Source organism: Equus caballus, chromosome 16 (genome assembly GCF_041296265.1).
Source record: "Equus caballus isolate H_3958 breed thoroughbred chromosome 16, TB-T2T, whole genome shotgun sequence".
NCBI classification, from domain to species: Eukaryota; Metazoa; Chordata; class Mammalia; order Perissodactyla; family Equidae; genus Equus; species Equus caballus.
In genome coordinates, this window is record NC_091699.1 from 9,073,017 (window position 1) to 9,086,451 (window position 13,435).

General features: G+C 46.2%; 1 protein-coding gene across 50 annotated transcripts in view; it reads right to left on the bottom strand.

Moving 5' to 3' along the window:
• LOC102149416 (ral guanine nucleotide dissociation stimulator) overlaps positions 1-13,435 on the bottom strand; it is a 93,078-nt gene that overhangs the window by 15,352 nt on the left and 64,291 nt on the right. The gene's annotated exons all lie outside the window — the stretch shown is intronic.

Consider the following 13,435-nt stretch of genomic DNA (forward strand, 5'->3'; position numbering starts at 1 on the left):
ATCACCTGCCCACGTTCAGAGGGTGCTTTAAAGGGAGGGTAAGGCTGAGAATACAGGACCCCTAACTCCCAGGCTTGTGTCCACCTGTCCCAATGCTGCCTGTTATTACTCGTAGAGACGGGCATATGGATGTAAAGGAAACCTTGAGCCCTACCCTCACAACACACAAAACTCAATTCCTGGACACTTTGACCTAAAGGGGAAAGGTAAAATAATGAAACTTCTAGAAGACAACATAAGAGAACATCCTCGGGACCACAGGGTAGAAAAAACTTCTCAAAGAAGACACACACACACACACACGCACTCTCCATAAAAGAAATATCGGTAAACTGGGATTCATTAAAATTTAGGCTTTCGGTTCATCATAAGACACATTACAAGAGGGAATTTGCAAGTCACAGGATGCGAAGAGATTGTCCCACTTCCAATATTCAGCAAAGGATTCACATGCAGAATACAGAAAATCTTCAGCATATTTATTAGATAAAATGCAGTGAAAGAGATACATATTAATGCTGCTTATTTTAATGAGCCACATTTATTTTACAAGGACAGTGAACAAAGCAATCTGAAAAGCAGGGGGTGGAAAACGAACAGTAGATAAACAGAATCCCAGGAGGGTTTGGAAAAAGCAAGAGAAGCCCCTTACATAACAGTTCATTGGCCTTAGAAAAGGAAAGTACTACTGGATTCTGTTAGGAAGTCAGAAAGATTGAAATATCTAGTGGCTTCAGTGGAAAAATAAGATAGGAAAAAATAACTATGATAGTTATTTGATTTTCCTCCAAATGACTTTATCCCTTAGAGAGCAAGGCACTTTCCTTTTCAATCATCAACACATCAAAGTTTAATTTCCCTCCATTTAGCCTTTTGCGTGGCCATAGGTTAGAAGCAGCAAAGGGGCTGGGCAGGCTGAACCAGTCTGCAGACATACTCTGTCCTGTTCCACACTGGCTCACACACGTGCAAAGTGGTCGCTTCTCACAGGGGAAAAGCCTGCAGGGCTGAGGGGCAGCCACCCCTTGGACCCTGTTTGTTAGTACCATTGGAAATTTCTCCTGAGTCCCTACTCAAAAAGGAAGTGGGTGGGGGGTAGAATAAGAAGGCCATATATTTGAAGGAAATAGGAGAAAATATTTCATTGTGAAAGTAATAAATGTTGCTTTTCAGAAGTCATGTGTATGTTGACAGTCTATGTCTTAAGGTACCATAATGAAACAATGTACACCTCATCTTCTCCCTCTTTTATCTGAGCATTAGGTTAAAATCCATGAAATTCCTAAGCTAAAAAAACACACAAAAATCACAAGGAAAGTTTTGGAGGTCATGGATGTGTTCAGCACTTGGTTGTGGGGATGGTATGATGGGTGTATGCATATGTCCAAACTAATCAATACACATATAGAAAACGTGTGCATTTTTTGTCTATTACTCATACCTCAACAGAGCTAAAAATTCAAATAAATTCCTAAGTTTACTTTTTGAGGGTGTATAAAAGTCAAAATTCCTAATAAAATTCAGATTCTTAATTTCTGAACATAAATAGCATTCCTGCTTTGATGGGTGACCCCACGACTCTCAAAAAAATCAAGAGCAATTGCTACTGTCAATCTCAGTGGAAGTTATTTTCAACACCTCACCCCCTCCTTTACACCTCATTATTTAAAAACCAAGGAAATAGTCTTCAGCTTTTAAAATGAAGGAGTAAATGAGTCAGCTTGACATTATACTTTATTCAAGACTTAATGTTAAATAAAGGAAATAACTGAGCACGAGCAGAATCCCTTCCATAACTCATCTTTTCTCCTATGCTGATAATAAAAATGACACTCTACTTAAACATAGTTTGCATGATATATTCTCAAGTAAATTTACTTCACTGCTGGATATTTTATTTTGAGATTCTTATTCAATTTCTTCATATTTATCTATAAAACTTATTTGGCGTCTTTCATCTTTTTACCATTTTCATCTTTTTAACTTTCGAAGGTTTAACTTTCCAAGAGAGTATTTTTTAATGACGAGCTAACTGATGAATTTGTGCACCGACTGTTTTTTTGAGACTGAATATACAAATGGACAAAGGCCAGATCATATATGACAGTATAACTCTGACTCCCAACGTGGGAAGCAAACATCCCAAGAAGCCAAATCACAGCCCCTGCAGCATTCAGCACAGAACAGTCAGCACTTGGTCAGTAACTGCCAGTTTCCAAAACTCTCGTTCTGCTTTCAACACAGGACCGCCAGAGAAAGCCACATATGCTCCCTAAACCATCACATAGGGTGCCTGCCTTCTACTTAGTGAGCTCCGGCTTCCCCGTGTCAACAACTTCCAATCAGGCCACCCCTCCCCCACTCTCCTGAACTCTGCCACCCTCTCCCCTCCCTTTCCATTCTCTCCTCTTCTTGTGCATGCGACAATCCTCTCCTGTCGCATTACAGTCTCTGCAATATTTTTAACGTGTGATAGAGCAGCTCCTCCCTCAGAGTTCTTCCTGGTCCATATTTTCCTAGCTTAGCTTATGCGTTTATTTTTTCCATGTAGGATCATTTATCTAACTCAACAGAAAAGCTCGTTAAAATTTTTATTGGCATTGTATTCAATTTATAAAGTAATGGGACTGACCATTTAATGAAACTTCCTAACTTAAAACATAGACTGACTTTCCATTTGCCAACTATTTTTAATTGAAATTTATAGTGTGATCGTTGTAGATTCTACACTGCTGTAAGGAATAACTCCAAAAGTTCCAGTGTACACTTTACCCAGTTCCTTACAATGATAACATTCTGCAAAACTATAGGACGATACCACAGCCAGCTTGTTGGCATTGATGCAATCCACTATCTTATTCAGATTTCTCCAGTTTTACTTGTACTAATTTGTTCCTGTGTATTTAGTTCTGTACAATTTTATCAGATGTGCAAGTTTGTGTATCCATCACAGCTAAAATAATGATCAGTTTTATCACTACAAGGTATTCTTGTATTGCCTATTAAAAAATCAATGGATGTTATTTTTTAGAGCAGTTTTACATTTACAGCAAAATTTAATGAAATACACAGTGTTCTCATATAGTCCTTGCCCCCACATGTGCATAACCTTTCTGTTGTCAATATCCCTCATCAGAGTAGTATACTTTTCACAATTGATGAACATACATAGGCACATCATTATCACTCAAAGTCCATAATTTACATTAAGGTTCACTCTTGGTGTCAGAGATCACTAGGGTATAACTCTGTGGTCCATTTCTGGATTCTCTACTCTGTTCCATTGATTTATGTAGCTGTCCTACAATGAAAATGATGATGCTGTGATTACAGTATGTACAAGGCAATACTAAATATTGTTAAAGTGTTTACTGCCGCATTATTCTTCCTGTCATGATTGTTTTAGCTACTCTCAGCTATGTGCCTTTCTATATAAATTTTAGAAAAAGGTGTCTCTGTCTACAAACTGTGGTGGAATTTTTATTAGAATAATATTAGACCTATAGATCAATTTGGGGATAATTGAGACCTGTACTCATTATTCTATCCAGTAACATGGTGAGGACTGCAGAATTCTCAGCACATAACAACTCCTTCCAAACCCCCACACCAGGAGGAGACTCAACCAGACTCTGGCGTGGCTTCTAGCTGCATGAGTCTGTGTAACCGGAATGACTCCAGCCCACCATTAAAATGCCTTCCTGAGAGCTCAAAGCTGACAGAAAAATTTGCTATTTATTTTAGTCAACACCCAATTATAGGCCTCTGATACCCCTGCTTAGAGTATTTACTAAAGAGGGCTTACAACTGTAGATATGTATCTCTCAGAATTCTCTAAAGGACCTAAGAGCCACTCCTTTGAAATACGATCATTAAGACAGATAGAGGCTCTTTCTCTCAACTTCTGAGTGAGGATAGAATCCTAACTTTGATAACTGCAAAGTAACGAACACAGTGGGTCTAATCACAGTTACGCTGACCAACCTTTGTACTTTTTCACTTCTTTGACTCTACTGAGCCCCTGAACCCTGCTCCTTCATTCCCTCTTTAAAATTCTAGATTCACCTCCGTACAAATCTGAGCGCAGCTCAGCTTCTGTCAGCTGTTACTGAATAAAATCTGCTTTCACCACTTTAACTAATTTCTGCTGCATTTGTCTTTGACAATAGTAAGGCTCTCGATTTATTTGCATCTTCTTTAATCACTGTAATCGGTATTTTATAATTTTCAGCATCAGATCCTGTACACATGTTCTTGAATTTATGCCTGAATATTTCATGTTCTTCAGAGTGGTTTTAAATAATACAGCATTTTCAAGTTTATCATCTGCAGGTTCATCATTAGTTGTAGAAATAAAATTGTCTTTTGTGTGTTGATCTTGTACTTTGTACTTGGTGAACTTTTTGTACTCACGTATTAGTTCTGATTTTTTTTTTTTTTTGGAGATTCCCAGAGTTTTTTTACACAGACAACAATGAAACTAGGAATGGTTACATTTTTTCCTTTCTAAACTCTATGGCTTTTATTTCCTTTACTTCTGTTATTGCCAGAAGCTTCAGTATTTTGTTGAATAAGAGTAGTGAAAGTGGTATTCCTTTCCTTGTTCCTTATTGTGGGGAGAATCATTTAGTGTTTCCCTGTTAAGCATGAAGTCAACTGTGCATTTTCTGTAGATGACCTTCAACAAGTGAAAGTAGTTTCCATCTATTTCAAACTTGCTAGAAAATTTTATGACAAACAGGAGTTGGATTGTATCAAATGTTTTCTCTACAGCTCTTGCTTATTAACAAGTCTTGCACTTAAACAAATAGACAGCCAGTTATTTCTCTGGCAAAAATTGGTTTATCTGGGATTAGCAAAGAATAGCCATTTGGAGTGTGCAACCATGGCAAGCCATGCAGGAGCACCCAGCAAGGAAGAGAGGAGAAGCTCTTTTATCTCAGAGTGGGGAAAACTGTGGGGGCTATTGGACACAGTCTTGAGGGCAGTGTCTTTTCATCGGCAGAGTTGTGACTGTCTCTCCTTGGGTTAGTTTCTGACTGGTCAGGAAGAGAAAGTCTTTATTCTTCCTGTTGCACTGCGCCTTTGACATAGGGCATGAGAACTCCCTCTATTAGCCTTCCAACAGTATTTCAACTACGTTTCCGTTTATTAACTTTCACATGTCCCCATTTTGATTGCGATCTTTCTCTGAAAGCACTGTTGATCTGCAGTCAGATTTTTCCACTTTCAGTAGCCTCTCGTCCCTCGATGCCAGGAAGGAGCTTCTCTGGGAGTCATGTCCCAGGTTGGAGGAAAAACACACAGATTGGAAACCTATCGTGGCCACATTTGAGGAACACGGAGTGAGAGGAGGGAGAACTCTCTGGCACTTTTTACCTGAAGTTTGCACGCTATCAAGATCAGAGGCATTGGAGATGATCTGAAGTGTCATGTCATCCTCAAAGGTTTGGCAGACAAACTTCCAACAGACCTGGTCCAGACACCTTGGAAACCTTCGCATCAGATACTGTCTGCTTCCATTTGGAGAAATCTTTATTTTTAAGTCACCAAATGATGTGCAGTTCCCCCCAGAGTTTGTGCTTTCTTCAGGTGTGTCGCATGAATCCAAGTCTTGAGTTTTGTGGCAAAAAGCTTGGCTAGCAGCGCCCGATTGAGGAAAATACTATCATCTTGGTTGAGTTTTGTTAGTTTGAAATTTTTGGTAAGTTGTTCCTCGTTTTCAAGTTGTTAAATTTATGATAATGGAGCTGTTTATATTATTTTCAATGGCTGAAGAACCTGCAGTGATCTATCCCTCTAGTGTGTCTCAGGCCTTTGAGGGTGAAGAGGCTTCCCCAAAGCTTCTTGAGGCAGAACCCTGTTTGCTGTTGGCCCCTAACAGCTCGAGTGCATCTGGGTTGGGGAGGAGACAGAGACTTCCAAGAACAAGTTGTTTCTTCTTGAAGGAATGCTGAAGATGCCCAAAGTATGGTACTTTGACATACAAATTATTTGGAGCCAAAAGCAATCGAGAGCCAGCAGATGCAGGAAAAACTCTTGATCTCCACCTTGACTGCTTTAAATGAAGGATAGACTTCCTCTTTGGAAAGGAAATTTATGTTTCTAAAGGAAATTTCCATTAGGAAAAGCATCTGCACCAGAAAGAGAATGACTCTTAGAGAATTTTTTTTTGAGGAAGATTAGCCCTGAGCTAACATTCCACACCAACCCTCCTCTTTTTGCTTAAAAAGATAGGCCCTGAGCTAACATCCATGCTCATCCTCCTCTACTTTATACGTGGGATGCCTGCCACAGCATGGCTTGATAAGTGTTGTGTAGGTCCGCACCTGGGATCTGAACTGGTGAACCCCAGGCCATCAAAGCAGAATGTGTGAATTTAACCCGTGTGCCACCAGGCCAACCCCTACAGAATTTTTTTTTTTTTTTGAGGAAGATTAGCCCTGAGCTAACTGCTGCCAATCCTCTTCTTTCTGCTGAGGAAGACTGGCCCTGAGCTAGCATCCACGCCCATCTTCCTCTGCTTTATGTGTGGGACACCTGCCACAGCCTGGCGTGCCAAGTAGTGCCATGTCTGCACCTGGGATCAGAACCGGCGAACCCCAGGCCACCAAAGTGGAACGTGCGCACTTAACCAGTGAACCATCAGGCCAACCCCTAGAGAATATTTTTAACTGAGAGATTTATCTGCATAACAAGGCAAGCTTTATTTATTATACATTTTCTCCCCTCATCTTCCCATAATTTTCCTTCAGCCACTTCCTGCTGCTGCTCACCCAGATGGCTTCCTGCTTCCAAGCTCCCCCATGTGCACTCAGTGTGGACTGGACTTGCAACTGCCAGCTGGTGTGGAGCTGCCTGCTCGAGGGCTGCAGAGCACCATCCTAAGTCTCATCCCCAGCATGACCTACCTGGCCAGCAATACTCAGGATCTGCCACCACTGCACAGGATTGGGGCCGCGGCACTGATGGTTCAGATTGTGGGCAGTACCCAGCCCAATTCCCACTCACTTTTGTTGACCACACGCCTGTGCTGTTTGCAGATGGTACAGATTTAAAAGAGAAGTCATATCCTGCTATTAAAGTGGAACTGTTGGACTGACTTGAGGGATTTTTCAACACCTGTAAAACTAAAGAGAAGCTGGGAGAATTATCAGAAGAGTTCTACAAAAATGAACTACTATCGATTGAAATGTTGAATATACATGTCCCTGCAGTTGCTAAATTGAGACGTCTTTTAGACAGTTCTCCTAGGGAAGATTTACTAGACATTCCGACATCACTTATCCAAACAAGCAACAGAAATGCTCCAAATTTTAGATACTGTGACTCTGGAGGAAACTGTCCAAGATGATGATACCACTGCTGGTGAAACAAATGCAAGAATTGAAATTGCTTTAAAAAAACAGAAAACTTGGGGCTGGCCTGGTGGCACAGTGGTTAGGTTTACATGTTCTCCCTCAGTGGCCTGGAGTTTGCCGGTTCAGATCCTGGGTGCAGACCTATGCACCACTCATGAAGACATTTTGTGGCAGGAGTCCCACATATAATGTAGAGGAAGGTGGGCATGGATGTTAGCACAGGGCCAGTCTTCCTCAGCAAAAAGAGGAGGATTGGTGGTAGATGTTAGTCAGGGCTAATCTTCCTCAAAAAAAAAAAAAAATTATAACAATAAAACAGAAAAAGCGAGAAAGATGATAATAAATGCATTATATGAATATGCCTCAATAGGATTTCACACATCCTAGGTACTTTATTTTCTGGCACATTGTTATGGGATGTCATGAAGGTGATTTCGACATATCCTGTGTGTTTTCCATGCGTGTCCGACACCTGATTCTGGCGTGTCCGGCAGGTAGTTTCAGTGAATCAGGCACCTGGTTCCGGCGTATCCAACAGGTGGTCCCGGCATGTCTGGTAGGCGATTCCAGCACATGTGACATGTGGTTCCGGCGTATGCGGCAGGGGATTTCGACGTGTCCGGCAGGTGGTTCCAGCATGTCCAGCACCTGGTTCTGGCATGTTTTGCAGGTGGTTCCGTCATGTCGGCACCTGGTTTTTGCATGTGCGACACCTGTGTCTGGTGTATCTGGCAGGTGGTACTCACAAGACTGGCAGGTGGTTCACATGTGTCTGGCACCTGGTTTTGGCATGTGCGACACCTGCGTCTGGTGTATCCGGCAAGTGGTTCTCACAAGACTGACAGGTGGTTCAGCTGTGTCAAGCAGGTGGTTCTGGCATTTCAGGCACCTGGTTCTGGCCTCTGCTGTACCTGTTTCTGGTGTATCCATCACATGGTTCCAGCGTGGCTGGCACATGGTTCTGGCATATTCGGCAGGTGGCTTCAGCGTACTGGGTACCTGGTTCCGGCGTATCTGACAGTGGGTTCCATGGTTTCTGGCAGGTGGTTCCTGCGTGTCTGGCATGTGGTTCCGGTACGCTCTGAATGTGGTTCCAGCGTGTCCATCAGGTGGCTACCATGTGTCCAGGACCTGATTCCATCGTGTGCGGTTGGTACTTTCGGAGTGTCCAGGTGTTGGTTCCAGCATGTCTGGCCGTTGGTTCCCGCATGTCCAGGGGTGATTCCGGTGTGTCCGGCAGGTTGTTCCGGCCTTTTCCAGAAATTGCTTCTGGTGTACCCAGGACCTGGTTCTGGTGTATCCGGCAGGTGATTTTGGCGTGTCCAGCAGGTTGTTCCAATGTGTTACGCTGGTGGTTCCGGCCTCCGTGGCAGGTGTTTGTGGCATGTCTGGCACCTGATTCTGGCGTATACGGCAGGTGGTCTCAGGGTATCTGGTACCTGGGTGCGGCACATGCAACAGATGGTTCCGAAGTGTCTGGCAGGTGGTTCCGAAGTGTCTAGCATGTGGTTCTAGTACGTTCGGAAGATGGCTCAGGCGTGACCGTTGGGTGCTTCAGGCATGTGCGGGAGTTGGTTCTGGCGTGTTAGAGTCATGGTCCCAGCATGTCCGTCATTTGGTTCCAGGTGGTTCTGGCTTGTCTGGTGGGTGCTTCCAGTGTGTCTGGCGGGTCGTTCTGGCATGTCTGTGTGGTGGTTCCAGAGTGTGTGGCGGGTGGTTACGGCATGTCTACCAGGTTTTTCCAGCATCCAAGGTGCCTGGTTCCAGCGTATCAGGCAGGTGATTTTGGCGTGTCCAGCAGGTGGTTCAGGTCAGTCCGGGAGATGGTTCCGGCGTGTCCAACATGTGGTTCTGGCATATCTGAGAGGTGGCTCCGGTGTGTCCGGCAGGTGGTCCCGTTCTGTCTGGCACATGGTTACGGGGTATCATGCAGGTGATTTCAACGTGCCCAGTCGGTTGTCGAGGCCTGTCTGACACCTGGTTCTTGTGTGCCCGGCAGGTAGTTTCAGTGAATCAGGCACCTGGTTCTGGCATATCCAACAGGTGGTCCCGGCATGTCTGGTACGTGATTCCCGCCTGTGCAGCACATGGTTCCGGCGTATCCGGCAGGTGATTTCGACGTGAGCGGCAGGTGGTTCCAGCATGTCAGGCACCTGATTCTGGCATGTCTTGCAGGTGACTCACTCGTGTCTGGGACTTGGTTCTGGCATTTCTTTAAGGTGGTTCATTCATGTCCAGCACCTGGTTTTGGCGTGTGCAACACCTGTTTCTGGAGTTCTTGGCAGGTGGTTCTCACAAGACTGGCAGGTGCTTCAGGCGTGTCCAGCAGGTGGTTCTGGCATGTCGGGCACCTGATTCTGGTGTGCCCAGCATGTGGTTCCAGACTGTCTGTCAAGTGGTTCAAGCTGGTCTAGCAGGTGTTTCAGGTGTGTCCAGCAGCTGTTTCAGGCGTGTCCGGCACCTGGTTCTGGCCTGTGCTGGACCTGTTTCTGGTGTATCCGTCACATGGTTCCAGCGTGTCTGGCACATGGTTCTGGCATATTCGGTAGGTGGCTTCAGCACACTGGGAGCCTGGTTCCGGTGTATCTGACAGTTGGTTCCATGGTGTCTGGCAGGTGGTTCCTGTGTGTCTGGCATATGGTTCTGGTACATTCGAAAGGTGGTTCCGGCATGTCCAGCAGGTTGCAACAGTGTGTCTGGGACCTGATTCCATCCTGTCCGGTTGATGCTTTCAGAGTGTCCTGGCTTTGGTTCCGGCCTGTCTTGCAATTAGTTCCCACATGTCCGGTGGGTGATTCTGGCGTGTCTGGCAGACTTTCCAGCCTTTTCCAGAAATTGGTACTGGCGTATCCAGGACCTGGTTCCGGTGTATCTGGCAGGTGATTTTGGCGTATCCAGCCGGTGGTTCTGGCGTGTTAGGATGGTGGTTCCAGCTTGTGTGGCAGGTGTTTGTGGCGTGTCTGGCACCTGGTTCTGGCATATTTGGGAGGTGGTTTCAGTGTATCTGGTACTTGGTTCTGGGATATCCAACAGGTGGTTCCGAAGTATGTGGCATGTGGTTCTGGTAGGTTCAGAAGACGGTTCCAGCCTGTCCGTTAGGTGCTTCCAGCATGTCTGGAAGTTGGTTCTGGTGTGTCAGACTCATGTTTCCAGTGTGTCCAGTGGGTGGTTCCAGGTGGATCTGGTGTGTCCGGTGGGTGCTTCCGGTGAGTCTGCTGGGTCGTTATGGGATGTCTGTGTGGTGGTTCCAGAGTGTTCGGTGGGTGCTTTCGGCATGCCTGTCGGGTTTTTCCAGCCTCTAAGGTGCCTGGTTCAAGCATATCCAGCAGGTGAGTTCTTTCTCAGCTTCCTAAAGAGCTGGAAGCAAGACAGTTTGTGGCTTGTCTCCGCTTGAGGGACGGAGGCAGTGCTTTGTGCCATCCACCTCTCGAGCAATATAGGGCATGGTTGAGAGCAAATGGGCCTTTCTGACATAGGGGTTTTCTGACACTCTCTCCACGAATGCACAAGGACAGTTGGTTAAAAGCCTCTTGTCTCTATCCTCCTAAGCTTGTGGAATCACAATCATTTGGGCCTTGGCCCAATTGCTTAAGGGGAAGATGTAGCCATTACCCCTGAGCCGGCTTGGCAAGAGGGAAATGTGGCAGAAGCAGAAGTTCTAAAGCAGCGAGTTAAGGGCTGGGAGGAAATGGCGTTCAGCTGCCTGTGTATGAGAGGTTCCCAATATGCTGTAAGAGCACTGTGGAAAGTGACTTCTTTCTCAGCTTCCTAAAGAGCTGGAAGCAAGATGGTTTGTGTCTTGTCTCCCCTGGAGGGATGGAGGCAGTGCTTTGTGCCTTCCACCTCTAGAGCAATGTAGGGCACGGCTGAGAGCAAAGGGGCCTTTCTTCCATAGGTGCTTTCTGACACTCTCTCCTCCAGTGCACAAAAGCGGTGGTTAAAAGCCTATTGTCTCTCTCCTCCTAAGCATGTGGATGCACAATCATTCGGGGCTCAGCCTCCTTGCTTAAGGAGAAGATGTAGGCATTTTGTCTGAGCCGGGCTGGCAAGATGGAAATGCCCCAAAAGCAGAAGTTCTAAAGCAATGAGTTAAGGGCTCCAAATAAACAGCATTTCAGGTGCCTTTGTATGAGATGTTCAAGGTACACTATAAGAACAGTGTGGCAAGTGAGTTCTTTCTCAGCTTCCCAAAGAGCTGGAAGCAAGATGGATTATTGCTCATCTCCCCTTGAGGGTTGGAGGCAGTGTTTTGTGCCTTGCAATTTTAGGGCAATGTAGGACTCTGCTGAGCAAACTTGGCCTTTCTTCCATAGCTGCTTTGTGAACACTCTCTCCACCCATGCACAAGGGCGGCATGAGAGGTTGCCAGTATGCTGTAAGAGCACTGTGGGAAGCAAGTTTTTCTTAACTTCCAAAGAGTGGTTGGTTAAAATCCTATTGTCTCTCTCCTCCTAAGCATGTGGAAGGACAATCTTTCGTGCCTCGGCCAAATGATTCGGGCGGGACTTGTGTGACCCACCTGCCTTAAATGCTGGAACCAACTGTTGGACACTTCAGAAGCATCATCTGGAAACGGTGGAACCACCCACCGCAGATGTGAGAATCAGGTCCAAAACGTGCCAGAAGCACCTGCAGGACACACCAGAACCATCTGACTCTAACGCCAAAATCACCTGCCGGATACACAAGAACCACTTGATGGACGCTCCAGAATCACATGACGGGCATGAAAGAACCATCTCTCAGAGTGCCAGAACCATGTGCTGGAAACGCCGGAACCACATCACTGACAGACATGAACCACCTGCTGGACACGCCTGAACCACCTGCTTCACTCGCCGGAACCACCTTCTGGACAAGCCAAAATCACCTGCCGGATAACCTGGAACCAGGCCCCTTAGAAACCGGAAAAAGCCAACAGACATGCCAGAAGCACCTGCCGAACACCTGGAACCACCATACAGACATGCCTGAATGACCCGCCATACACACCAGAAGCACCCACCAGACACGCCAGAACCACCTGGAACCACCCGCCGGACACACTGGAACCATGACACTGACACGCCAGAACCACCTTGCAGACATGCCAGAAGCACCCAAAGGACATGCTGGAACCATCTTCCGAACGTACCAGAACCACATGCCAGACACACAGGAACCACCTGTCACACACTTCGCAACCACCTGTTGGATATGCCGAGACCATGTGCCAGATACACTGAAACCACCTCCCGAATACGGCAGAACCAGGTGCTGGCCATGCCACAAACACCTGCCAGACAAGCCGGAACCACCAGCCTAACACGCCAGCACAACCTGCCGGACATGCCAAAATCACCTGCTGGATAAACCGGAACCAGGTCCTGGATACGCCAGAACCAATTTCCAGAAACGGCCAGAGCAACCTGCCAGACAGCCTGGAATCCCCCGCCAGGCATGCGGGAACCAACTGTCAAACACGCCAGAACCAACACCTGGACACACTGAATGCACCAACCACACACGAAGGAATCAGGTTCCGGACACATGGTAGCCACCAGTCGGACACGCCGGAACCACCTTCAGAACATACTGGAACCATATGCCAGACACACAGGAACTACCTGCCAGACACCACAGAACCAATGGTCAGATACGATGGAACCTGGCGCCCAGTACGCTGAAGCCACCTGCTGAACACGCCCAAACACTGTGCTGGACATGCCAGATCCATATGATGGATACACCAGAAACAGGTCCAGCACAGGCCAGAACCAGGTTCCAGAAACAGCTGAAACAGCGGCTGGATACACCTGAACCACCTGTTAGACCAGCCTGAACCACTAGATGCAGAATCCTGAACCACATGCCAGGCACACTGTAACCAGGTGCCCGACCCGCCTGAACCACCTTCTGGATACGTCTGAACCACCTACAAGTCTTGTGAGAACCACCTGCCGGATACACCAGATACAGGTGTCGCACACACCGAAACCAGGTGATGGACATGACTGACCACCTGCAAGACATGCCAGAACCAGACATGCCAGATGGGGAAGAGGTGATTTTGGGGGAGAGGAGCTTTGTAGATT